Genomic DNA, 26,294 nt, shown 5'->3' with positions numbered 1-26,294 from the left:
CTGACCAGAGAGTGAGAGTTCCTGTTGCTCCACATCCTTGCCAGCATTTGGTGTTGTCAGTGTCCTGGATTTTAGTCATTCTGGTAGGTGTGCAGGGGTGTCTCATGGTTTTAATTTCCAATTCCCTAATGACATTGGGTGTAGAGCATCTTTTCATGTGTTCATTTTCCATTTGCGTATCTTCTTTGGTGAAATCTTTTCAGGTCTTTTGTCCATTTTTAAAATTGGATTGTTGGTTTTCTTATTTCTGATTGAAGAGGTCTTTGTATATTTTAGCTAGCAAGACTTGATCAGATGTATTTTTTGCAAATATTTTCTCCTAATCTGTGGTTTGTCTTCTCATTCACTTGGCAGTGTCTTTTGCACAGCAGAAGTTTTTCTTTGTTTGTTTGTTTTATTTTAAGATTTATTTATCCATTAGAGAGAGAGCACATGCAAGAGAGAGAGAGCAGGGGCTGGGGGGGCGGTGTGCAGAGGGAGAGGGAGAATCCCAAGCAGACTCTGAGCTGAGTGAGCCCAACTCTGGGCTCCATTCACTGATGCAGGAGATCATGACCTGCGCTGAAACAAAGAATCAGACACTTAACCTACTCAGCCACCCAGGTGAAACACTGCACCAGGAGTTTTTAGTTATGATGAAGTCTAGCTTATCAATTATTTCTTTCATGGATAGTACCTTTGGCATTTTATCTAAAGCCATACCCTAGGTCACCTTGGGTTTCTCCTAACCTATCTTTTCATGATGGCTCTTCGGGGAAGCATACAGCTGTGTCTTTACAGAGAAACCACCACCTCATCACAGGGATACCTAGTGAGTACGGCACCCAGATGTTTGGTCAGTTGTCACAACAGCTAGAACACACAATCTCAAACAACAAGCTCGGTTCTTAACCATCCATCAGTGAAAACTAGAAGCTGAACTTCTTCACATAGAGGAGCAACACTGGGAAAAGAAGTTGTTCCTGGAAAGCACAGATTCATTTAACAATGAACTTGAAAGTTTGTGTGGTTCACAGGTAAAAGTGGATATAGAGAAAATTGCAGTTGAAATTGCCCAGGCAGAGCAACCGACATGCAGAAGGCAGAAAGTGGCCGCAGAGCAAGTCAAACGGGGTCAGAGCGGTGCTGTTCCTGAGGAAGAGCAAGTCAAACGGGGTCAGAGCGGTGCTGTTCCTGAGGAAGAGCCAGCAGCTAACCAAACCGAACCAAAGAAAGGAGGTAAGAGAAAGCATTCCCCTGGAGACAGAGGAGACACTCTGAAGACATTACAGAAAGCCAAGAGAATGTGAAGAAGGCACGTCTGCTCCTGGGGACAAGGGGAGGGGGCGGGGGGGGGGGGGACCCATGCTAGTGACGCCAGCTAGAGGAGCCACGGCCCCATCCAGTATCAGAAGGTGGGAAAAAAAGAAATGTTGCCTTGTTTGATGCATTCTAAATAATTTTATAAATGAAGAAGTGTTCTTTGAGTTAAGAAGAGAACAACAACGGAGGGTTGGAGCCTCTAGAGGCTGCTTTTAGGCTACAGGCTTGAGCAATGGAAACTCGATCAAGGAAAAAGAGCCCAAAGCAACCCTGGGGCTGAATGCAGAGTGACTCATTAAAGGACCCATTTCGAAATAACCATAGGCCCTAACTGACCAATTATAACCAGGCACAGTTCCCCAGACTGCCCAAAAAGGGAAAATTGCATGCATTCCCATATTCCCCCCTCCGCCCTAGAACTGTGGTCTCACCACCGCCTGGTGGCAGATGGTCTCTGCTCTGCGGTCCTGCCCTCTGCTCCCTTGCGATGCATTCAATAAACTTCTGTCTCCTTTGTTCTGCCTTGGGTGAATTCTTTCACCTCCTGCAATGCTGGCCCCCACCCAATTGGGATGCCCCCCAGTTGGTGATCCCCATCCGATCAGAGCACCCCACAGAGCCCTCCTCTCACCATCACTGCGCAGCTGATCGGATGCTCCCACCCAAGACTTTGAGTCCTAATGGAGAGACAGGAAGGAGGAAATGGACAGTCATCCCTTGTCTATGTCCATGTCTCCCACCGTCCCTGTCCCACCTTCCCCGTCCCCTCCTCCTCCGGGCAGGGGGCACTGGCCAGATTGCTCTGGTGTGAAGCTATTCCTGTTGTTCCTCCTGCCTGGCATTTGGGTTTTCTGGCTTTCCCAGACTCCTTCCAAAACATCGCATCTTGTTGAGCTCAGTTAGCCCTTTAAGTTGGTTTCTGTTGCTTGCCGTCAGGGACTCTAACTGACACGTGTCAGGGGATGGCTTTCCCAGCCATGGCTCTGCATTTCCTCCTAGTCCCATACTGGCAAACTAGAGCTCTGGACCCCAGCTTTAAGTGGCCAATCTGATTGGCTACCTGAAGTTAGGTTGGCCCAATCAGCCTGGCTCCAGAAGAGGAGAGAGCAACATGACACTGGCAAGGCGAACAGAGAGGCGGACAGGACACAGACCCACACATGATTAGGCTGACAGTGCAAAGCCTAATTCCTAGGGTCCCAGGGTGCCAGGGGTCCCCATCACTACAGACATTGTAAATATGCATACTCATCAGGAAACTACTTTGGCAGCTGGCAATAAAGCATATTGAGAAAGGGGCACTTTTTTCCCAGTTCTTAGTAAAGTGCCATGGGCTTCTGGCCACCCAGTGCGGCCCACTCCGCAGCACAAAGGGGCTTGGTAGGCAGCTCTTAGAGAAGATAACAAGGGCCAGGTCCACCCCATCAGCGGTTCCACATATCACACATAGCTGGGAGCGGGGAAAATCCAGTGGCCTTGATGTCTGACATACACATACCATTCCCTCTTCATGGGCAAAAACTGGTTGTGAAGCCCCTCATATTTAGAGACTAGCTCAAGGCTTTGGAATGGATGGCTTTGGAGAGGACGATGGTGAGAAGGTCTGGGCAGCAAAGTCTGACGAGCCAGGTTCCACCCACAGGGTTCAGAGCTGCCGCCCACACCTAGCAAAAGACACCAAGAGGGGTGCCTGGGTGGTTCAGTGGTTTAAAGCCTCTGCCTTCAATTCAGGTCATGATCCCAGGGTCCTGGGATCAAGCTCCAAGCTGAGCAGGGGGCTGCTCCCTGCGCCCCTGCCACTCTGCCTACTTGTGATCTCTGTCTGTCAAATAAATAAATAAAATCTTTAAAAAAAGAAAAAAGGCACCAAGAGATTTCTCCTCTCTGCAGCTCCCCTGGAGAGCCTTCATTCATTTGGTCACTGGCTGTGTGTCAGCTCTGCATTATGGGCTGGGTGGGGGACACAGCAGGAACAAGAGAGATGAAGTCCAGTCTAATGTGGGAGACAGACAGGCCACGAATATTTCCTAGGTTATGCATGTGCTAGGAAAGGGGTATGAAGACAGTACCCTTACAATGAGGGGATCCAACTTAGGGGTCAGGAAAATGTAGGATGAGTAGGATTCAACCAGGTGAAAAGTGGGGTAGCACAGAGAGGGCGGGTTTATTTAAGCTACAGGCTAAGCTCCTGTTAGAAACAAGCTGAAAACATGCAGTGGGTCAAATAAGATACAAGCGCTTTCTCTCTTATAGAGTTCTAGGAGCAGGCAGGGTCCAAAATGAGTGGGTGTCTCAGTTCCATGAAGTCAGACCAAAGTGACAATGGTTTAGGGGCACCTGGCAGGCTCAGTGGGTAGAGCGTGTGCCTGGTGATGCCAGGGTTGTGATTTCTAGCCCCAAGTCCCATAATGGGGGTAGAGATTACTTAAAATCTTTAAAAAGCAACAACAGGGGCACCGGTCAGTCTCAGTGGGTTAAGCCTCTGCCTTTGGTTCCGGTCATGATCTCAGGGCCCTGGGATTGAGCCCCGCATGGGGCTCTCTGCTCAGCAGGGAGCCTGCTTCCCTTCCTCTCTCTCTCTCTGCCTGCCTCTCTGCCTACTTGTGATCTCTGTCAAATAAATAAATAAATAAAATCTTTTTATAAATAAATAAATAAATAAATAGCAACAGCAATGACAAAATAACTGTGGTTTAAACACGAGAGAAATGTACTTCTCCCTCTCAGGGCAAGGTCCAGAGCTAGAGAGACCAGGATTGGTGGGAAAATTCTGCTCCGTTAAGTCTGCAGGGAAGTTATTTTCTAGGTCAGCTGGGGAAGCAGAAACACTGTATCACAGAAGCAGTGACTTATCAGAGGAACCAGACTTTGCACAGTTGTCAAGGGAGCTAGAGAACTAAAGGTCATGAAGAGGAGTTGGAGGGTCCCAGAAAGCCACAACTTAGCTTTCCAGAAGCTCTGCACCCATAAGAAATGAATGTTCTTGAAATGTGCAAAATGCGAAACTTTGAACAAGAAGAAACAAAATAAGCCAACAACCAGGAAAATAATTGAAATGGTAATTGAAGTCATCTCCTTTAAAAATTTTTTCTCAGCTCTGTTGGCTTTAGAGCAAAGTTCTACCAAGCCCACTATGTAACACGTGTCTTTTTATTCTGATTCTTTATATCTGGGGCCCTGCTAATCCTGGGGAGACAGACCTCTAAGGCCCAGCCGATTCCTAGAGACAGCAAAGGATTCACCTGCGAGCGCGACTTTCACATATAAGCTAATGGGGCCAGCGCCCACACCTCTCTACCTCTTCTAGCCAGTCCTTCCCGCCCCAGGCCGCCAGCATTTCTTTGCCCCCATCACCCCTGGGGCCAGGGACCGGGCTACTAGGCACAGCCCCTACACCCAAGAGTCCGTTGAAATTATTTAAACCAGCCAAGCTGGGGCACCTGGGTGGCTCAGTGGGTTAAAGCCTCTGCCTTCAGCTCAGGTCATGATCCCAGTGTCCTGGGATTGAGCCCCACATCGGGCTCTCTGCTCATCGGGGAGCCTGCTTCCTCCTCTCTCTCTGCCTACTTGTGATCTCTGTCTGTCAAATAAATAAATAAAATCTTAAAAAAAAAAAACAACAGCCAAGCCTAAGCTTGCTTACCTTGCCTTATATCATTGCCGCCTGGCCACGTGCCTCTGAGCAATTCAGTCTGGACTCCACGAGGGGACAGATGAGTGTTGTTGGCTGCGAGACAGGAATCCGCAGCATCCTAAGTATCCAATCATTAGGACAAGTAAAGGGGGCAGACGGATGCATTCTGTGGAGAGAAGAGGCAGCAGTTAGAAGCAGAGGGTTTGAGAAATACAGAGGAACACGCGACAAAAGGACCAGAAAGAGATCTAAAATGCATACGTATACAAAACACAATATATTTTCTAAAGACATGTATATACCCAAAGACAGAAGCCAAATACAATATATTAAGTATCTTTGAGGGAAAGAGGAAATCGGAGCAACACTAGAGATGAAGGGAAGAAAAACAAGCACATCAGAGAGAGCTGAGAGACGGCCCTCTCTGAGCCCATGACCCTGATGCATGGTCTGGGGCGTGTGGTGACTTGATCTCTGCATCAGAGGCCCACCCCAGCCAAACGCTCCCCTCGCCCTGCCACACACACCTGCGTAAAAGCTACATCCTGGGCCAGATTGTTGGCTCCCTTAAGTCAAGTCTGGGGCCTCTAAGGTGGGGAGCAGAAGGACATTCGGGTGGCTCCTGGGCTACTGGCAACGTTCTATTTGTTAACCTGCATGATGGGGTATTTGTTAAACTCACAAATAAGGTATGTGGATTTTTCTTTATTGTTCTTTACATCTCATTTAAAAAAACGTGACCTCGGGAGCCTGAGTGGCTCGGTCAGTTAGGCATCTGCCTTCTGCTCAGGTCATGACCCCAGGGCCTGGGGATCGAGCCTTGCATCCGGCTCCCTGCTCGGCCAGGAGTGTGCTTCTCTCTCTACCACTGTCCGCCTGGCTTGTGTTCTCCCTCTCTCTCAATCTCACAAAAATAAATAAATAAAAATTTTCATAAATAAACAAATAAATAAAAATATGATCTCTTGGGGTACCTGGGTGGCTCAGTCCGTCCATCAAGTGTCTGACTCTTGATTTCAGCTCAGGTTATGATCTCAGGGTCGTGAGATCTAGTCCTGTGTCAGACTCTGAGCTGAGCTTGGAGCCTACTTGGTAGTCTCTCTTCCTCTCCTTCTGCCCCTCCCCTTCCTGCCCCTGCACATGCGCTTGCGCTCTCTCTCTCTCTTTCTCCCTCTCAAAAAAGCAAACACACACACACACACACACACACACACACACACACACACAACATGACCTTTTTTGGAGCTTCTCTAGTGAAATGGGGATGGGGGCTTTGAACCTTCCTTGCTCACCTTGCCACATACCTCTCCCTGCCTCCTTGACTCTGAGGGCTACTGAAAACTACAGTTTCAAAAGCTTCAGTGTAGTCCAACCCTTGTTTCACTGAGAAGCAAACTGCAGTTTGTGTGGGGCGCCTCTTGGATGGCCTCTTGTCGGCTTTCAAAGGGGGCTTAATCATCAGTGGTTGTAACGAGTCGTGATAAAACTAAGGCCGAGGGATGGAGGCTCTGCTCCCTCTTGACCCCAGAGTCAGGCTGCCCTCTAAGTGCCAGGCACTGAGCTGGGCACAGATGGTGGAGGTCTTAGTCCTGCCTGCTGGACAAGCCAGACCGTAGCCCTGTAACTGACCCATGAAGTTCGTCCATGAGCTTCCTCTGCCTGGAAATCCTTCTGCTGTCCTTTTTCTGACCTTGTCAGGTCCTGTGCTTGTCAGTCCTCAACCCCAGCCAGAGTCCTCTTGGGAGAGAGTTAAAAAGGGAGCGTACTGATTTCCTGCCAGCCCCCACCCGAACCCAGGTTCACCTCTTTGGCTTGAAGCCGTCTGTCAAGATGCAGCCTTTTTCTCCTTTTTAGAAGTTACCTGCGTGTCAGTTTCAGTGTGTGTTTAAAGATGTTCCATGGGTGAGGGAAAAGAGGATTAAAGTGGCTTGTGAATATTTCCTTTTCCTGGGACAACTTAACATCCCATAAAGTAAAGTGAAGTGAAGTGAAGTGTTAGATCTCTTCTTTTCATCTCTATTTCACAGAAGATGACTGTGGAGGTGATGGAGCTTGCCCAAGGTCACCAGCCGAGTCAAGACTGGACAACAGATCTGTCTCACTCCAGAGCACCTAGCCCCTTAACCCTCTCCAGAAGCCATCTGGGTGGGCGTGTGGGTGGGAGGAGAGGGTTCAAAACCAAGTACATTTCTAACTCTGGAGGGGGACTTGTGGGAAAATACCTTCTCATCCCCTCTGGAGCGAGACTGGGGTCTGTGCAGAGAAATGAAGCTCTGCTGCTTAGATGGTCCAGGGGTGCCGGGGCTCAGTGCCTCGTCTCATCCCGGCTGCTCTAGGGGTGGGCCCTGTGGATTCTTCGCGTGGGTGGGAAGGACCAGAAAGGGAGAGCTGCCTGGGTGGCTCAGTTGGTAAAGCATCTGCCTTCCCCTCAAGTCATGGTTCTGGGGGGCCTGGCATTCAGCCCCACAAGGGGCTCCTTGCGCAGCAGGTGCCTGCTTCTCCCTCTGCCTGACATTCCCCCTGCTCATGCTCTAACAAATAAATAAAATATTAAAAAACAAAAACAAAAACAAAACAAAACAAAAAAACCCGGGGAGGGTGAAAAGGACATAAACTGGTGGCTATTTGGGAGGAATCAGAGCTACTGTGAAGTGACAGAATCCGAAGCAACCAAACCTGGGCTTTAAAGGGAAACACAAGGACAGGGCCCTCACGAGCTACTTGAGTTCTGGCACACACTTCGCAGGGGCTGCCAGTGTCCGGGGAGGGGGCGCCTTGTAACAGCTTTGTAAGGTAGGAAAAAACCAGCCCCCGGGGGTGGAGGGCAGACGGGCCACACTGCCGGCGGAGGGACAGGAGCGGGAACCCACCAGAACAGCTGATGAGCTCCACCTTGTGGCATGTAGGGGGATGGCAGCCCCGAGCTCAAGGCAGGGGCGTCTGGGGAAATTCCTTCCTGTCCACACCCCCCCACTCCCACCCCCACCCCCGCCCCTTTCTGGAAAAGCTGGAGCGCCCACGTTGTGTTGGGTCTTGCACGAGCCATTTACATCCACCGGCTCACCTTCACAACAGCGGACCCCAGACCTCTTCTCTTCATTACCACCTGTCCTTCCCTCCATCCTCAGGCGGGAGCTGAAGCCTTGCTTCCTCCCAGAGGGGTCTTCTGTCCCCCACCCCGGCTCCTGTACCTCTGCTTGCTACTTCTGGAAGGTCTGCCTGGCTGGTTCTCTGATGCTTGGTGCACTTTACTACTAATAGTTTCCCTAACGGTGTACCTTCACCAATGGGCCATAACTTCCTCAGGCAGCTTACTCTCCTTTACCAATCGTGGTGGAGAACTGAATTAATTTTTTTCAGATGAATAAATGATGAATGAGAGAGTATGCCTGGCATGTATAGGGTGGACGCCAGCATGACACTGCAGCCTGCAGTGATGCAGTGCCCCAAGTTGGCACTCACTTTAGGGAGAGTGTCTCTAAAGGGCATTGATCTTGGGACACCTGGGTGGCTCAGTCGGTTAAGCATCTGCCTTCAGCTCTGGTCATGATCCCAGAGTCCTGGGATCAATTCCCACATCAGGCTCTTCGCTCAGTGGGGAACCTGCTTCTCCCTCTGCCTTCTGCTCTCCCTGATTGTGCGTGCTCTCTTTCCCTGACAAATGAAATTTTTTAAAAAAGACCATTAATCTTGAAATTCAAGCACGTCCCCTTGCGCAACCCCAGATGACTACATGTTATATTCCTTTGTATTTGCTCCATTCTTTCACTGATGAGATCCAGGGAGAGAGGAAGCAAGGGAGGGATTTTATGACATAATTGTCTGGTGTTGAAACAGGGTCCTAGAGGAGGTTGGTCCTGGCCATGGTTGCTGAAATGGGTGTAGAGAATCCATTAGGTAATGACCCCTGGCGGGTGAGCCCTAAGAGGACATTTACTTTTTTATTTTAAAGATTTGTTGATTTATTTTAGGGGGAGGGAGGGGCAGAGGGAGAGAAAATTCCAAGCAGACTCCACACTGAGCATGAAGCCCAATGCGGGGCTCGATCTCATGATCCTGACATCATGACCTGAGTGGAAACAAAGAGTTGGATGCCTAATGGACTGCACCATGCATGCACCCCCTAAAGAGGACACTTAAATTGGTCTCTGATCCCAGGGCTCAGATCAGTGGGGTCATAGATCACACCACCGATCTCTCACTGTATTGCTTTTTGTGAGCTTTTCATACATGACTGTGGCCTCTTCTGGTTAGAGGTTTGTCCTCATTCATCATCAGTGTGTAGCAGTAGAAATGGTAGCAGCATCAGCATAATCTTGGGCTCCCCAAGTGTGCTACAGAAACACCTTTAGCAATTCTCAGAGCATTGGGCAGACGTCTAACAGTCTATTTTTACAGACGAAGAAACTGATACTGAAAGACTAATATAACTTGCTCACAATCACACAGCTGATAATTGGCAGAACTAGGATGGCGATCCAAGTCCGTGGCTCCAAATGTGTGCTCTTGAAATTTGTTTTGAATCAACAGTACACTCACACAACACAAAATCCAAACAGTTCCCGACAGGGACGAGTCAGCCTTCCATCCACCCACTAGCTTAGGTGTTCTGTTCCCCTCCCCAGAGGGCCAGAACTGGAATTTTCTTGGGTATCTTTCCCGAGCTTTTCTATGCCTATTCAGACATGTATGTTCTCTCCCCACACGTGGGGGGCAGCCTAGCACATGCCCTATTCCGCTTCCTGTTCTTCACACCCCACCCTAGACCTAGAATTTGCTCTATAACCTTGGATTTAGAGCTGTCTTACTCCTCTCATGGCCGTATACTATTACACTGATAGAAAATTTATTGTCCTGGTCCTCTACCGATGGACACTGAAATTTCCAGTCTTTGAGATTGCAAATAATGCTCCAGGGACTATGTTTGTACACATGCCATTTGATACGTGTGCGCATATGATGGAATCAAAGCCTCTTAAGGCTTTGACTGTTTGCTCATTTGTTCGTTTGGCCATTCATTCATCTAGGCCCTGAGGACACCGAGATGAGTAGTACCTGGGTTCCCTCCCGGAGGAGTGTGCACCTTGGCAGAGATGGTGAGCAGGGCATGGAAGAAGTAAGTACTGGCCATTTTGCTTCTGGAAACCTGAGGCTGACAACTGGTCTGAGGACTGACCTTCTCCAAGCTCCTCCAAGGATGCTGGGACTAAACTGTAGACCACACTCTTCTTCATGCTGCCCTGTGCCCTTCCCAGGCTTTCCTATGTATGGCAGTTTTCTGCCCCATTTGTCAGTCTTCATTTGAGTAGTTCTGGGAGGCTGGTTGGAGACGGTAAGCAACAGGTGGAGAATGGAGAGCGCCCTCTTGTGGATCTCTGTGGAGGCAGTGTGGAAAGACCCCAGATAGCCTGCCTCTCCTGGTCTTCTGATGCTCAGTTGCCCCTCCTTTGCCTCAGGTGGTAAGGGCATAGGGGGAAAGTCCCCCCAAATCCTGGTACCTCCTACTAGAGAGTAGAGGCTCAATTTTAGGGGTATCCTGTGCCCTGAGCTTTAGGATATGAAATCGAGAGAAGAAAAGGAGTCAGAGAAAAGGAAACTGGGAAAACAAAAACAAAAATGAAGGAAGGATCAGAGATGGAAAACATAGGTGCACCAAAAAGGGGATCACACCAAGGGGAAATTACAAAGACGTAGTTCCTTCAGTCTCCAGGTTCATAGACCTCTGTTAGTCCCTAGACACCCCTCTCATTGCTCAAACCAGCACCTAATAAGTGGGGCCCAAATCTAGCCAACTTGAGCAGGGCTGGCCCTTAAGAAGAGCTATCCCTGCAGCCCTCCCCATTTGGGAAAGACTCTGAGTTGGATTTATGGCCTGATGTAGCTTTTTTTTTTTTTCAAGATTTTATTTATTTATCTATCAGAGAAAGAAGGAAAGAGCACACAAGCAGGGGGGAGCAGTAGAGGGATAAGCAGGGTCCCCACTGAGCAGGGAGCCCGACATGAGACTCCATCCCGGGACCCTGGGACCATGACCTGAGCCGAACGCTTAACCAACTGAACCACCCAGGCGTCCTGGCCTGGTGTAGCCTTATGCATTTGACCAGCCCCAGGAAAGACAGTGCCTCCAGGCCCCAGACCGGCCCCTGGTTCTACTCCACACCCAGCCTGTCTGCTAACCACTGGCGATGGGGCAGCTGAGTTCTGAGTCCCCGTTTTCTGAGACCAAAATCCCTCTGAGGCTGGCCTGGATCCTCACTTGGGACAGGCAGCCAGGGCTGTGGGGATGCTTGCCTTGGATACAGATGGGAGGAGAAAGGAGAGAGTCCTGGTACTGGAAGATTTTACAAGTGTGGTAGTCTCTGTGATTGTCCTCAGTGACCCTGCTTCCTTTGTAATCTCTCTCCCCTTGTAGAATCACCTTCTCTTGAGTGTGGGCTGTACCTTGAGACTGACTTCTCATGAAAAGAATACGGCAAAAAGTGAGGGAATATCACTGCTGAGATTAGGTTATGAAAAGACTGTGTATTCCATCTTGCTTGCTTTCTCAGGCTCTCTTGCTCACTTGCTCTGATGAAGCCAGCTGCCATCTTGTGAGCCACCCTATGGAGAAACTCACGTGGCAAGGAACTGAGGGAGGCTACTAGCAAACAGCCAGTGAGAAACTGAGGTCTTCTGTCCTCAGTCCAATAACCCTTAAGGAACTGAATTCTGCCAACAACCTTGCAAATAAACTTGGAAGTAGATCCTTCCCCAGTCAAGCCTTCAAATGAGATTGCAGAGCCAGATGATACCTTGATTGCAACCTTGTGAAAGGAATGCACACTAGAAGGTTGGATGAATGTATAGTGGTCGAATTCGTAGTATCTACCACACCTTCCACTGAAAGTGGAACTCCACCCCCCCCCCCAGAAATTCATGGACTGAATCCAGCTAGCCCATACCCATAATCCCCTTCCACCTTTGTTCCAGCCTAATTAGCTCAGGGAAGAAGGACCCTCCCTATCCCACCAACTGTAAGGATGTCTTGTTTGTTTTAGTGATACGTGGCCTTATTCTCTGGGTACAACCAATGTTCAGTAATTCTCACTCTGCCTGTCCTTGAAATGCCAAGGTCAGCCTGGTGGGCTTGGGGTCATTGTTACCCAAGTCCCCAACTATTCTTTTTTTTTTTTTTTAAAGATTTTATTTATTTATTTGACACAGAGAGAGAGATCACAAGTAGGCAGAGAGGCAGGCAGACAGAGAGGGAAGAGGAAGCAGGCTCCCTGCTGAGCAGAGAGCCCAATGTGGGCTTGATCCCAGGACCCTGAGAGCATGACCTGAGCCGAAGGCAGAGGCTTAACCCACTGAGCCACCCAGGCACCTGTCCCCAACTATTCTTACCAAAATTTCTGCCTTCACACAGGAGGCCCTAATTAGGAGAGCCCCCCAAAAGAGGAATCTTGGCTTATTATCACTCAAAGGATTCCCCTCGATGTCAGCCAGCTTTGGAGAATCTCAATCCTCGGTCCTCACCAGGTCCTGTCTCCTAGTATCAGGCTGATGGAACGATGGGGGAGGGGTAGTGGCCCTGCATTTCCCCTAAGATGTTCTTGATCTCCATGGATGGGAGAAGCAGCCTGGGAACAACTATTATTAAGCACCATTTCTGACTCAGCCCTGAGACTGGCACCGGGACAGAGTCAGTTATAACTCAGAGGATGGCCTCTGGAGCTTATGGTCTCCTGGAAGCAAAAGACAAGTAAATAAGCACTCACAAAACCTCATGATGAGTGTGATGAGTGAAGAACCCCAAGGGCATCTTGGGAACTGGGAAGAAAGCCTATTTCTTTCCCAGGGGCAGGGGAGGCTTTGCAGAGGGTAAGAGTTTACTGGGCCCCAAGAAAGAGAAGACATTCCAGAAGAGGAAATGGCATGTACATGGCCACAGCGGTTAGGAGAGGGTGTGGGGCACTGAGCGAACTGCACTCTATTTGAAAAGCTGGCACTCCAGTGAGACAGGGAGACAGAAGCCACTGAAACACCTTTTTAAAAAATTTTTGCTGACGTGGAAAGATGTCCAAGATAGGTTATCAAATAAATAAAGCAAGTCACATGAGAGTGTGTGTGGTGTGATCCCTTTGCATTCTGTGTTAAGGATATATGTGTATATGCACCTGCTTCCTTGTGAACGTCTGGAAACTTACTGACAGGACACACAAGAAATCAACCCTTGAGGAGCTGGATTGGACTGGAAAGGAGAGAAGAGAGGAGAAAGGAGAGGAGGAGGAGGGGCACTCTTCCTTTTTACCCCATCCACTCTGTACTGTTCGCATTTGCATTATTTTACAATACTGGTGTGTTCAAAGGATTTAATGGAGGAAGTGATGTAACCATATTTTCCTTACAGAAAGATCACCTTCCCAAGATTTGGGGAACAGTTTGAATGTGGGATGGATATTAGATGCTATTAAAGAATTATTGTTAATCTGAGCCACATATGAAAAGAATCTTATTTTTCAGAGGTAAACAGTATGATATCTAACATGAGAGGATTTCTAAGCCCTGGGGAGATTCAGCAAAAGCTGGACCCCATGAATTTACCTGTGTGAGTTTCTGCAGCAGGGCTCTGTGGCCTGGTGAAAGAGAAAACATGTGGTCGGGATGTGGCTCTGGGCCTGGGGTTTGTCAGTGACACGGGTTAAATGCAAGGACAGGCTACATTTGGGGGAGGGGGTGGTTCTTGGCCATATGGAGGAGAAGGAGAGCCAGGAAGTCTGCAGCTACAGTGAACAGCTGTGCGTATATGTGTGCTTGGCTAGTCCACATCTGGACACATTCCAATTCGGGAGGAATCCCCCTTTGTGTGTGACTTGGAAGAAGGCAGAAGCTCTTCTGCCACTAGAGAAGCAAGGGACCAGAGATTTCTCTCTCCATCCCACTATCTGCTGCCTTTGGGCACACGACCTGAGTCAAGCTGATTAATGCTCCTCCCTGGGATGACTCAAAGATATAGGGACAGGTGAAAAGTTATTCAAAGTACGAGCATGGGGCTGGGAACACAACGCCAGCCGCATTGGAGACATCAGTGTTCAGGGAGGACTCCAGCCAGAATATTCTGGTGGTTTGACCTTGGCTGTATTTCTTGCCTTCCTAGTTCTTGAACACTGGTTGCTCGGCATTTATATGGATTCTTTGAGTTAGCCAACTCTTTTTTTTTTTTTCAAGATTTAATTGATTTATTTGTCAGAGAGAGAGACATTGAGAGACACACACAGGCTGGGGAGAGTGGCAGGCAGAGCAGGCAAAGGGAGAAGCAGGCTCCCTGCTGAGCCAGAAGCCCTACCCAGGACTTGATCCCAGACCCTGGGATCATGACCTGAGCCAAAGGTAACCGCTCAATGGATTGGGCCCCCCAGGCATCCCTGAACTACCCAATTCTTTTTTTATTTTTTAAGATTTTATTTATTTATTTATTTGACAGAGAGATCACAAGTAAGCAAAGAGGCAGGCAGAGAGAGAGGGGGGAAGCAGGCTCTCTGTTGAGCAGAGAGTCCGTCTTGGGGCTTGATCCCAGGGCCCCAAGACTACAACCTGAGCTGAAGGCAGAGGCTTAACCCACTGAGCCACCCAGGTGCCCTGAGCAACCCAATTCTTTCCAAAAAACTCTCTTTACTCTTTCATATTTAAGGTAGCCAAAGTTAATTTTTGTGCTTGCTGCCAAGAACCGTAAATAGTATATAAACTGGTACCAGACAAATGATGGCAGGTGAAAGATTATAAGGAGAATGGGAGAAATGGGGATCAGTTATTTGGCTTAGTAAGCGCTATAGGTCTACTGGAATTCAGGAATGGGAATTTGGTGGCCTATGCCATACAGTATACAGCATCTAATTAAATTACTGCTGTGATCACCTAGAATGAAGTATCCACAGAGAACAGGCTTTAGGAGACCATAGGGAAAGGAGTACCTGCTTCTAAAACCTCAGAACAGCTTCTAGAAGTTGGATAACAGCTCAAAATATTAACTTAAACCCACGGACTTTCTATCATTCCTGGAAAATATACCTTATTTTTTTTATCAACAGGATTGACATAAATGAAAACCAATCTGAGAATTTGATCCTATTGATTCTTGAACTATAATGTTAGACAAATCATAGTCTTATAAAATTAGGACATTTGATTAAGAAAAAACAGGAGCCCTAAGAATCAGAATAGGGCTATGTAAGGGACATTTGGAGGAAATCCTCAACAATCACTGAGCGTCCCTCACCAGCTGAAGCAGCTCCTCCCCACTGTCCGGCAATGCCTTTCCCTTGGCTGATGATGTGACCTCTTCTGGAGTTAACCTTGCAAGAGGACATCATTTATTCTCAAGCTCTACTAGTCCTACCCAACATTTTCTTTCTTTTTTTTTTAAGATTTTATTTATTTATGTGACAGACAGAGATCACAAGTAGGCAGAGAGGCAGGCAGAGAGAGAGGAAAGGAAGCAGGCTCCCTGCTGAGCAGAGAGCCCCATGTGGGGCTCGATCCCAGGACCCCGAGATCACGACCTGAGCCAAAGGCAGAGGCTTTAACCCACTGAGCCATCCAGACACCCCCATCATTTTCTTTAGATATGTCAGCTTGCCAATTTTGGGGGATGGTTCTGTTTGAAGGAGCATATCACTGACAAACCTGGACTCCCAGCTGCCCAAACTAGAACACCAAATTCAGGATCTTGGATAAGTATGCATACATCAACAAATTCTTATTGAATTTACATTACAATGTCACAAGCAGTGGAGCCTCATAGGAATCTGAAGATATATAAAGATAGGCACATTGGAGAAGATTAATCCTGTGCAACTTGACCACCCAAACATTATGTCCTTGGAAAGGGTCCCTGATGTTTCATTCTCAGAAAACTTGGAAAATGCTTTGGTGAAGGAAATAACAGAAACACTTTAGTAAGCCGTTCTCTGTAGGTTAGAGATGCTACTGAGAGATGGTGAGTGGCTCTCTGTTTCAAAGAAAATAAATTGTGTGCTTTATTTATTTTTACTTTTCAGAGGGGGAGAAGGGGAGAGGGAAAGAGAGGATCTCAAGCAGGCTCCATGCCCAGCACAGAGCTCAACATGGGGCTCGATCTCATGACCCTGAGATTTTGACCTGAGCCAAAATCAAGTGTCAGAGTCTTAACCAGCGGAGTCACCCAGGCAACCAAAACTCTATATGCTTTATAGCAAGTAGCAGCACTTAAGTAGCAGAGACAAATGTAAAGAGCACATTAGGCAACAGAGGTCCTTGAGCATTGTAATTATTTTTGTTTCTTCTAATTAAGTTCCTGAAACTAAAATAGCCCATTAAGGTGCCACTTGATCAGGATTTTTTCAATGGTAAAAAATGGTGAGTAGAAGTTTGAATTGAGTAACTATGTCAAAACTACAAATTGTTTCCCAAAATCTATTTCCCCCTTCTCTCTTTTAGAAATAGGACCTCTGGGGGGCACCTGGGTGGCTCAGTGGGTTAAAGCCTCTGCCTTTGGCTCAGGGTCCTGGGACCGAGCCTCAACTTGGGCTCTCTGCTCAACAGGGAGCCTGCTCCTCCCCCCACCCCTCTCTGCCTGCTTGTAATCTCTGTCTGTCAAATAAATAAATAAAAGTCTTTAAAAGAAATAGGACCTCTGGGACGCCTGGGTGACTCAGTTGGTTAAGCGGCTACCTTCAGCTCAGGTCATGATCCCAGCATCCTGGAATGGAGTCCCATATCTGGCTCCTTGCTCAGCAGGGAGCCTGCTTCTCCCTCTGCCTCTGCCTGCCACTCCGTCTGCCTGTGCTCACTCTCTCTGACAGAAAGAAAGAAAGAAAGAAAGAAAGAAAGAAAGAGGACCTCTGATTTTCAGCGGAAGGAAGGACTACCAAGAATAAAGACTACATTTCCCAGCATCCCTTGCAGCTAGGTATGGCCATGTGACTAAGCTCCAACCAATAGGATGTGAGTGACTGCAACAAGTATAATTTCCAGGTTGTATCTTCAAAGGTAGGGGTTGTATCCTTCTTTCTCCTCTTTCTCCAGCTTGCTGCTCAGAATACAGACGGGGTTATGAGACATTTTGGAATGTGGGCCAGGGCAATATTTTAGTGATGGTGAAAAAACAAGCTAAAAAGGAGCCTAGATCCCTGGATGACCTTGTGAAATAGAGACATCCTACCAGCCCCTGGACAGCCTACATTTGGGTTGTCACATAAGGGAGAAATAAACTCCTATCTTGTTTAAGTCTCTGTTACTTAAAGAGTAAGTGAGTAAGAAATGACAATAGAGAGTAAGCCCCCAGTGATACAGAATGTGTGCATCTCTTTCAATTCCCAGACCAGAGTCATTTTACAGACCCAAAGTTCCTTAAGTAAAAAGGAAATTAAGCATTTGTAATGAGGAATTCTGTAATAACAGCACAATAATGTCCTTTAATAATTACAGCTACCAAGACACCTGCATGGCTCAGTTGTTAAGCATCTACCTTTGGCTCAGGCATGATCCCAGCATCCCGGGATGGAGCCCCACTTGTGATCTCTGTCTGTCAAATAAATAAATACAATCTTTAAAAAAAAAATCATCAAGTGGAGATAACCCCCACCCTCCCTGGATCTCAGTCTCCTTTCCCAGGGAACCCCGGGGCCTGCTTTGGAACAGATGGCCCCAAGGTTGAGATGAAAGCTCTGTATGAGCTCAACATGTCACCAAAGCAAACCTGGCTACCCTCACTGCAAAATGCCCGATTCGCCAGCAGCAGCCATCAACCCCAAGTCCCCTACACTGTTCTAAAGCCCCAGGGAGACCAGGGTGTATCTAGTGGAGGGTTTCGATATACAGTCACTGAGCATCAAGCTTCTGCCAATACTTTCATCCACGGATTTACTCTATGCCTTATAACTATCTGATTTCCCACACATCATTGCTTCTTAACAAGAATTTGTTTTGCACTTAAGAACAACAACAAAACAACAAGCTAATGTCTGTGAGATTCCCTGACCTTACTTCTGTATCCCATCAGCCACAAGCAGCTGATTTTGTAGATCCATGGAATGGTGTAGTAAAGCCTACAGCTTGTCCCCTCGAACCTTCTCCCTTTCTCCTGAGCATATGGGTGTCCACCTAAGGACTACATGTCCCAGTCTCCCCCATCATTGATTCTCCTCCATGGAATGTGGTTGGAATTGAGAGGTACAGCTTTCAAGTCATCTTCTTAAAGAGCTTGTCTTGGAGTTGCCGCATCCTTTCCTTCCTGCTGGCCAGGATGGACAACTTTGGAAGGCGCCTGTTGAGGCTGGCAGAGTTTTCTCATTAGCCTGAGTCTCTAGATGTGCTTACAGAGCAGAGCTCTCTTTCTTCCCTAGTTGTAAGACAAAAATAAACTTTTATCTTGTTTGAGCCAGTGTGTTTTTGGAGTCTTTTTAGAACTTAGAATTTTGTGGTGGAGGGTGTAGTACTTCAAGGAGGGATATATGCTTTGAACTAGTGATTGATATCAGGATGTTATTTCTCCCAGAGCCCAATCATATGGGTCCAGAAAGAGGGGTGGCACTATCTACAAGTATCCAATACCCTCTCATTTCCTGTGACTCTTGTTTCTGCTGGATTAAGGTTAGAGAGTCCTGGAGGGAAGAAAGTTCCCACCAGGAGAAACAACATTTTTACTGCCTAAGGAGAAATTGCTGCCTGGTCACTTCTGGTTGCTCTTGTCAACGGATGGACGGGTTAAAGGGGGATAGTGAGATTAGCCAAGGTGACTAATTCTGAATATCAAGATCTAGTAGGATTTTTACTGTACAAAATAGGCAACAAGAAACATTGATGGAATCAAGAGGGCTCCCTTGGGGTGCCTTCCAGTGCTATTATGTCCAGTGGTAAAAGTTAATGGAAGGCTACCAGAGCCTTCATAAGTAGAATCATCAAGGACTCAGATCCTCAGGAACAAAGGATTGCTTCTTCCCTGAGTAGAGAACACAAACCTGCTCACATGCTAGCTGAAGGCAAAAGAAACATGGTGTAGAAAAGGGAGGAGGGATGTCATAAATATAGAACAGAATCTCATATTGCAGAAAGAAAGATAGGGGCTTTCACCTCCTAACCTTTATCATGGTAGATGCTTGTATATTTCCACTTATTTGAATTTTTCCAGTTTTTATTCCCTTGCTGTTGTATTATTATGTACAGTGGTGATTAACCTTATAATTTGGTCTGGTCCACAGGTTGCAGAAGACTGAGACAGGATTCCAACAAAACTAGAAAGGAAATAAACAAAGATCCTGGCCTGAGCCTAGAGCTAATAAGGTCTGGATTTTCTCCTTGGGGCTCAAGTTGAATACCGTCTGTGTGAGTGATAACAGCATATGCTGGATGGGAGCATTTTTTGGGGGGTGAGGAAGGACTGTAAATTCAGAAAGAAAAGCATGTTAAGCCACAGAGGGTGGACTGTAGTGACATCATTTTCTTTTTTTAAAGATTATTTATTTATTTGAGAGAGAGAGCACAGAGTGAGCAGGAGAGAACATGAGTGCAGGGAGGGGCAGAGGGAGAAGAAGATTCTCTACTGAGCAGGGAGACCCACTCCGGCTTTGGACTCCATCCCAGGACCCCGAGATCATGACCTGAGCTGAAGGTAGACGCTTAGCTGACTGAGCCACCCAGGTGCCCTGTGACATTATAATTTTCTTCTTTTTATTTTATTTTTTTTTTTGTTAAAGATTTATTTATTTATTTATTTGACAGACAAAGATCACAAGTAGGCAGAGAGGCAGGCAGAGAGAGAGGAGGAAGCAGGCTCCCTGCTGAGCAGAGAGCCCGATGCGGGGCTCGATCCCAGGACTCCGAGATCATGACCTGAGCCGAAGGCAGCGGCTTAACCTCTGAGCCACCCAGGCGCCCCTAATTTTCTTCTTTTTAAACCTAGCATCTGAACACTTTCCCTGATTTTGGGAGATAGTCCCCAAATGAGGTAAATATTTTCTTTTCTTTTCTTTTTAAGATTTTCTTTATTTGCTTGACAGAGAGAGAGAGTGAGAACGAACATGTGCACAAGCAGGGGGAGCAGCAGGCAGAGGGAGAAGCAGACACTCCCCCCTGAGCAAGGAGCTCAATGAGGGACTCGATCCCAGGACCCTGGGATCATCACCTGAGCTGAAGGCAGATGCTTAACCAACTGAGCCACCCAGGCGTCCCTCAGTTTTTTGCTTTTCATATAGAAACCTAAGGGACTACGTTCTCTCCCCATCTCTGTCAGCTGGTGCGGGGACATGTGTCCTAGATTTAGCCAATCAAATGATCCCACACAAAGCTTTGAGTCTTGAGGGAGTAAAGGTCGCAATGATGGAAGGAGACAAGAAATGACACACAGGGGTGCCCATGCTGAGAGTCTAGTGACCGGGTGCCCGCAGCAGTGCCCTAACTAGGGTTTCCTGCCCTTTGACCCTGTGGTGTTTCCTAAAATGGATTTTCCTTAATACTTCAGGCTTCTTGCCTATCCTAGCATCCCTGCAATAAGGGAATTTTTCTCTTGAGTTAGCTGAACCCAGACTTCAACTGATGGGCATGGAGAAAATCAAGGGTTCAAGGAAGGGGAGTAATCTCTGCAGGCTAGGGTTGACAAGTCTCTGAACCTTATGTGGGTGAGACAGGCTTCTGTCCTGTACTGGCTGGAGAGATGGTGTTTCCTACAGGTCTCTTTTGTGGACTCTGGTCGCTAAGAAGGCCGATTTATCAGGGCAACTGGTGTGGCTACTGATAGCTGCCAAGCCTGCAGCCCAGAGATCCAGGGACTGAGCACTCCTACCCCGCTACTCCTACATCCAAGGGCCATAAAGGCAGAGATGCAGGCAGAGTTCAGCTCTCTGGAGAGAAGCAGTCGGGACTGGGGTTGGCTCTTCCTTTCCCCCCAGGATTCCTGCCCTTCCCAGGAATGTGACAGCAGCACTCACGGTTCACGGTGAGGACCCTCCCAGCACAGCTGCGGGCCAGCCTCCCAGCCCCACGCGCGCAGCTGTGCTTTCTCCCCAACTAATACGTAACAGCAGCACCTGGCCTTCTCTCCCCACCTTGCCCTGAGAGGCGCAGGACACACGTGGGACTGGAGACAAGGAGGCTCTGGGTGGCGCTTATTTGCATCCGAGAGCCACGGGGAGAGTGCGCCTTTCTCCTTCCAGGTTGGACCGTAGAGCCCTGGCCCTTGTCCTACTGGCCACTGGAAGAATCCTGACCCGAGGGACCGCACTCTTCCCAGGGTTTCCAAGCGCTTACCTTTCTTTCTGCGTCCGGGCGGTCCGGTTCCCGGGAGCGGAGGCGCGGTGCCGGGGCAGGGCCGGTGGAGCGCTGATTTGAAGTCTCAGCCTCAAACTCACAGGAGGGAAATCTTACGCCCGGGGACCCTGAGAGGGGCGGGACCGGGCACGGCTCGGCGCCCCTTTCCCATCAATACTGGAGGACAGTCGGGGGGATGGTCCAGAGCCAGCAGAAAAAGCGAGGGAGCCGCGCGCGCCCTCTCGGTCTCGAGAGGCCCGTGCCGCCTGGAACTTGGGTCGCTGGAGCGCAGGAGTAGAACGCGAGCCCTTCTCGGCCGCGGCCCCAGGGCGCCGCCTCCCGGAACACCCGCCGCAGCCCAGGACCGCCCTCGCCGGGCGGCGGGATTCTCTCCCAGGGCTCCCGCGGCGGAGCGCAGGGACTCGCCGCGGAGAGAACGGCCGGGTTGGCTGAATTCTTCCGGCAGTCGGGCCCGCAGCTCCCGCGGCCCGCGGAGTCCCGGCCCGAGCCGGCGGGAGGCGCGAGGCTGCGGACCGGTCGGAAGCAGAAGGCGGGCGCACGCTGCGGCTTCCTCCCGACCGCCCGCCGGGCTTCAGAATGAGCGTCCGTCTCTCGTCCGTTTCGCATTTCTCGTTTGCAACCCAACTCGGCGTCCCCTGCCCGAGTGTCCTTTGCTGTCCGGGCCCACAGTCTGGATCGTTCACTGAGCTTCCCGGCAGAGCTCCGGGCCTGGACTCGCGGGAGGCGGCGGCGCGAGCAGAGCTTCCCCACGCCGGGGGCCGCTCCTGGCAGGGGGCCGCTCGCTGGGCTCCCGTGAACTGGGGGTGACGCCTCGTGACAAGCGAGGAAGTGACACTGCTGCGTGGAAGGGGCCGTGGAGCCCACCCCAGGGCAGAAGGCGCAGGGATTGCGGGGGGCCTCCTTTGAATTGGGAGTTCTGCTCGGTTTGTGCAACCAGAGGCTCCCATGCCTTTGAAGACCGGCTGCTTCAGCCGATCGCCTATGCGAACGCGTCGCCATCTCTCCCACACCGCCGCCGCTCCAATTTCCTAGGCCCTAGAAGGCTCTCCCACCGGGTCTAGGCGGCCCGTGCCACCAGCCCTGCACACCGGCCGGAGGAGCCTTCGCGGGCCGGTGCCCGGCGTGCCCGCCGTGGAAGGCCAGCTCTTCACTCTCCCCTGGGACAGTAGTTAACGCAGAGTTGATCTGGGACTTCTGTGGGCTTAATAAACTGTCTTCTCCCTCTTTTCCTGCCCACCCCAGAGCGGAATCCACCCCATTTCGGTCCTCTGCTGACCGGAAAGAGCCCAGTTTCTGGCCTGAGGTATGAAAGGGAAGGAAGTTCAAGCCTGTGGATACGAAATAGGTCCAAGATGATCTGCCCGAGGGTGAGCTCCCAGGCCTAGGCCCCTGAACAAGCTTGCCAAGAGAGCTGGAGCTGGCTTCCCCTAGACAGCGGCAGGGTCCGTTGAGCGTTTTCCTGCGAACCTACCACATCCGACCCGAAGTTTGTGTGCCCTGGGGAGAAGGGGTGGCCACATGGCCACCTAGGAACAGAGGGGTGAATGCACGCCATCATGCGTTTGCCTGGACGGGAGGCAAATGAGATCTGGAACAGCAGCTGGTGTGTAACCAAGACCTCTCGGGGGAATGAGGCAGTAAATGTCTAGACACGCAACACGACTGTTGACCTGTGTGGACACGGGGTCTCAGCGTGAGACCCAGGCTGAGAGTGACACTGTGTGCTTGTGCACACGCATGGAGGGGTGTGTGTGGGGGGGGGTGGTTGGGAAGTGGTGAGCCCTGCTCTGCAACGACCCCACCCCTGCCAGGCGCCTGGGGGAAGGGGAGGGCTCTAGGGCTGCGTGGGTCTCCACTGAGGGTTCCTTCCCTCGGGTCTCCATCCAGCCGGGCAGGGTCGGTACCAGCTCCTTCCCCACCCCCACCCGAAAGTGGGGACTCGATAATCAGCTCCTTGCTAAGAGGAGAGGCGGGAAGAAGACTTAATACACAATAGCGCCTCCTTCAGATGCTGAGGAGGGAAAGCCCCTGGCCAGGGCTGCCTCCACTCCCACTTTCCCAGGGAAATCAAGAGTCTGGGAATGAGGTGGGGAGGGCGGCGCCCCTGCAGTTGGTAGGACCTGCCTCCTACCGCCCCACCCTGACTGGTGCGGAGAAAAATCAGGTCAAGCCATCCTGGGGCTCCCTGCACCTTTCCTGGAATACCAACCAAGAGCCAAGAATTCTTACCTGAGTTATCTCCTTAATCCCTTCAGTAATCCGGGAAAGGTTGGCTCTGTAATTTGGGGAACAGACCGTAGGCTCCTAAAATTTAATTAATTTGCCCGAGGTTAGGAAACAGAGAAGCTGAGCTCAAAACCTAGATGGATATCCCAAACCATCCCAGTACCCGCCTAGGAGTAAATAGGATTCTAGAAAGAGGGACTGGTGCAGAAGGAGAGGAAGTAGGAGATCAGAGAGAGCCACTGTAGGTTACAGGAAAGGGGCAGGACGCTCCCTAACTGGGAGCAGGTGAGGAGTGTGGCCTAGGGGACAGGGATTATTTATTTTTATCTATCTATTTATTTTAAGTAGGCTCCACACCCAGCGACCAGGCCATCCTGGGGCTTGAACTCAGGACTCTTGAGATCAAGTCGATGCTTAACTGACTGAGCCGCCAGACGACTCTGGGGAGAGTGCATTTAAAAACCTATCAGAAGGGGTATCAATCATCTCTATATTTTTCATTTCTTTAAATAAAATGGGAAAAATACTCCTAGGCAATAAAATAAGGCTGTAGGCCCTATGGGACAGGCAAATTTGAGAACCCAGGATTAGATCTCAGACAAAGGGTGATAATTTACCTCCTTGATCCTCCAAAAGCAGCATCAACAGCACCTGAAGCTTGTTCTCCATTCAGGCTGCCAGCCCAGGCCAGATGTGATCGATGAGAATCTGCATTTTAACAAGATCCCCAGTGAGTCCAACACGTTCAAGTTTAAGAGACTGGCAGAATCTATTCATATATATATCTGAATACACCTTCCTATGTCTGGCATAGAGCTTACATACATGCATACATGCACACAAATAAAAGGGCCCCCGGGGGCTCAGTCAGTAAGGAATGCAACTCTTGATCTCAGGGTTGTGGGTTCAAACCCATGCTGGGCACACAGCTTGCTTTAAAGAATAAATGAATACACCTTACAATGTATATAAAAGAACTTCCCCAGGGACACTGCCCTACTCCCACCCCCCACAACTCTGGAGGAGGCAAGGAAGAAGGGAAGGCCATGTTCTTTTTTCTTTTCATATTCTGACTGAGCCTTACTGTCCAAATGGTCAAAATAAATCCCATGCCAGCTCTCTGAACTTCAGGCTGCACACTCCCACCCACCCCAAGCTGCTCCCCCATTCTCCAGCCCAGAGCTATAGGCTTTGCACGGAGCTGATGGAAAAGGAGAGGGAGGATTTTCCTTCCTGGTTCTCCACTCCTTTGTCTAATAAAGGGTGATTCATTTGGTTCTATTTTTAACTTTCTGCTTGTTTGAGTTCTTCCACCCTGCTGACCCAGAAAAGGGAGGATGAGGAAGTGGAAGTGCAGAGAACCTCCTTCTAATCCTAGAGGGCTCCTGGAAGGAGACAAGCCCTGGCTAGGAAGGCCCAGACGATGGGTGCTGGACAAGTATGGGGAAGAAGGAGGAGGAGGTCTCACAGGCCTGCAGTGCTCCAGGATGGGTCCTTAAGGGGTGGAGGAGACAGTCAGAGCGGAAGGAGGCCCAGTGGATTGGCGTGGGTTAGAGGTGGTTTTTCCAGAGACTTAGGAGGTAATTTCCCAGTGGATCTCCAGGCTAAGAGCCTCCACATTATGAGAAATCCTGTGAGGAGGTTGGTGTGTTTCACCTCCAGTCCTTCCCAAATCCACCGCACCCCTGGGCTCAGCCATCCCCCTCCCAGAGACCCTGGCTCTAGTGTTAGACCCGGAGTTGGGATACTGCCCCTATTAACAACTGCAAGCTCTTAGGCTTGCAGTTGCTTAGCCTCTCTGGTCTTCCATTTTCCTTGTCTATGAAGTGGGATGAAAATACCACTTACCTCATAGGATGGTTGTTGGAAATGTATTAGTACTTTTAAAACCTAGTGTAGTGCCTTGAACACAGCAAGCACTCAATACTGTTTTTTATTAATATTACTATTGTTATTGGGGCACCTGGGTGACTCAGTCCGCTAAGTGTCCAGCTTGGGCTCAGGTCATGATCTGGGGGTACTGAGATGGACCGTGTGGGGCTCACCGCTCAGCGTGGGGTCTGCTTGTCCCTCTCCCTCTGACCCTCCGCCCGCTCTCTCTTTCTCAAATAAATAAGTAAATAATAAAATCTTTAATATTATCATCGTTATTATTTTCTACCGCGGCTGATAGCAGCGCCCCAGCGCGCCCAAGGGCCTCCCCGACCCAGGCTCCCACGGCCCTAGCTCCAAGGCGCCTCTCCCAATGCGGCCCCTAGAGGGCGCCCGGAACTCACTCGTCCTGCGTTTTTGCGTTGGTGCCTTAACGCTGGCTCCCACTTCTGGGTGGCTGCCGAGTCGCCGCCGCCTCTTCCAGCTTCTGGGTCTTGAGACTCTTCCCGAAGGAAGGGAAGATCTGTAGGCTGTGGGACTACAGGGCGGAAATGAGGGGGCGGGAGGAGCTCCCACCAAAGCGCCCCTTAGGGCGACACGCAGCAGTGGGGACCTTGCACCCCTGTTGCTTCCCTGGAACCCTAACAACCTTCTCACACACAAAAGGAAGCCGGATTTCCATAGGCTTCAGGGAGGCAGCGACGACCGCTGGACCTTCTGAGCCTGGCTAGGGTCCTTGGCTGGAATCCCTGTCGGCCCGCTACCCCCAAGCCTAACCTCAGCGTCTTGGGGTGTCCTCACCCACAGGAGCTGCAGGGCTGGCAACAGAAGCAAGTGGCTAGGAAATCCCCAGCAGGCAAGTTAAGCCTCCCCGCTCCCGGCAGGGGACGAGGGGCGGGGAAGGGGAAGGGCAGTGCCCTGCGGGGTAACTGTCCCAAGGAGCTTCGTGGGGCCCAGACTGGCGTGAGTTTGAGGGAAC

The 26,294-nt window shown here is 49.7% G+C and overlaps 1 long non-coding RNA gene across 1 annotated transcript; it reads right to left on the bottom strand.

Annotated features, from left to right (window-relative positions):
• Nucleotides 1-4,950: 4,950 nt before the first annotated feature.
• On the bottom strand, nucleotides 4,951-25,917 carry LOC116573327. The gene is made up of 3 exons (XR_004278711.1): nucleotides 25,720-25,917; nucleotides 24,061-24,151; nucleotides 4,951-5,102 (listed from the first exon to the last, which is right to left on the bottom strand). It is a non-coding gene; the product is annotated as an uncharacterized LOC116573327 (long non-coding RNA).
• Between the last annotated feature and the right edge of the window lie 377 nt (nucleotides 25,918-26,294).

Source organism: Mustela erminea, chromosome 14 (assembly GCF_009829155.1).
Source record: "Mustela erminea isolate mMusErm1 chromosome 14, mMusErm1.Pri, whole genome shotgun sequence".
NCBI classification, from domain to species: domain Eukaryota; kingdom Metazoa; phylum Chordata; class Mammalia; order Carnivora; family Mustelidae; genus Mustela; species Mustela erminea.
The sequence above is the reverse complement of the archived record's forward strand: the minus strand, read 5'-3'. Positions and strand labels throughout refer to the sequence as shown.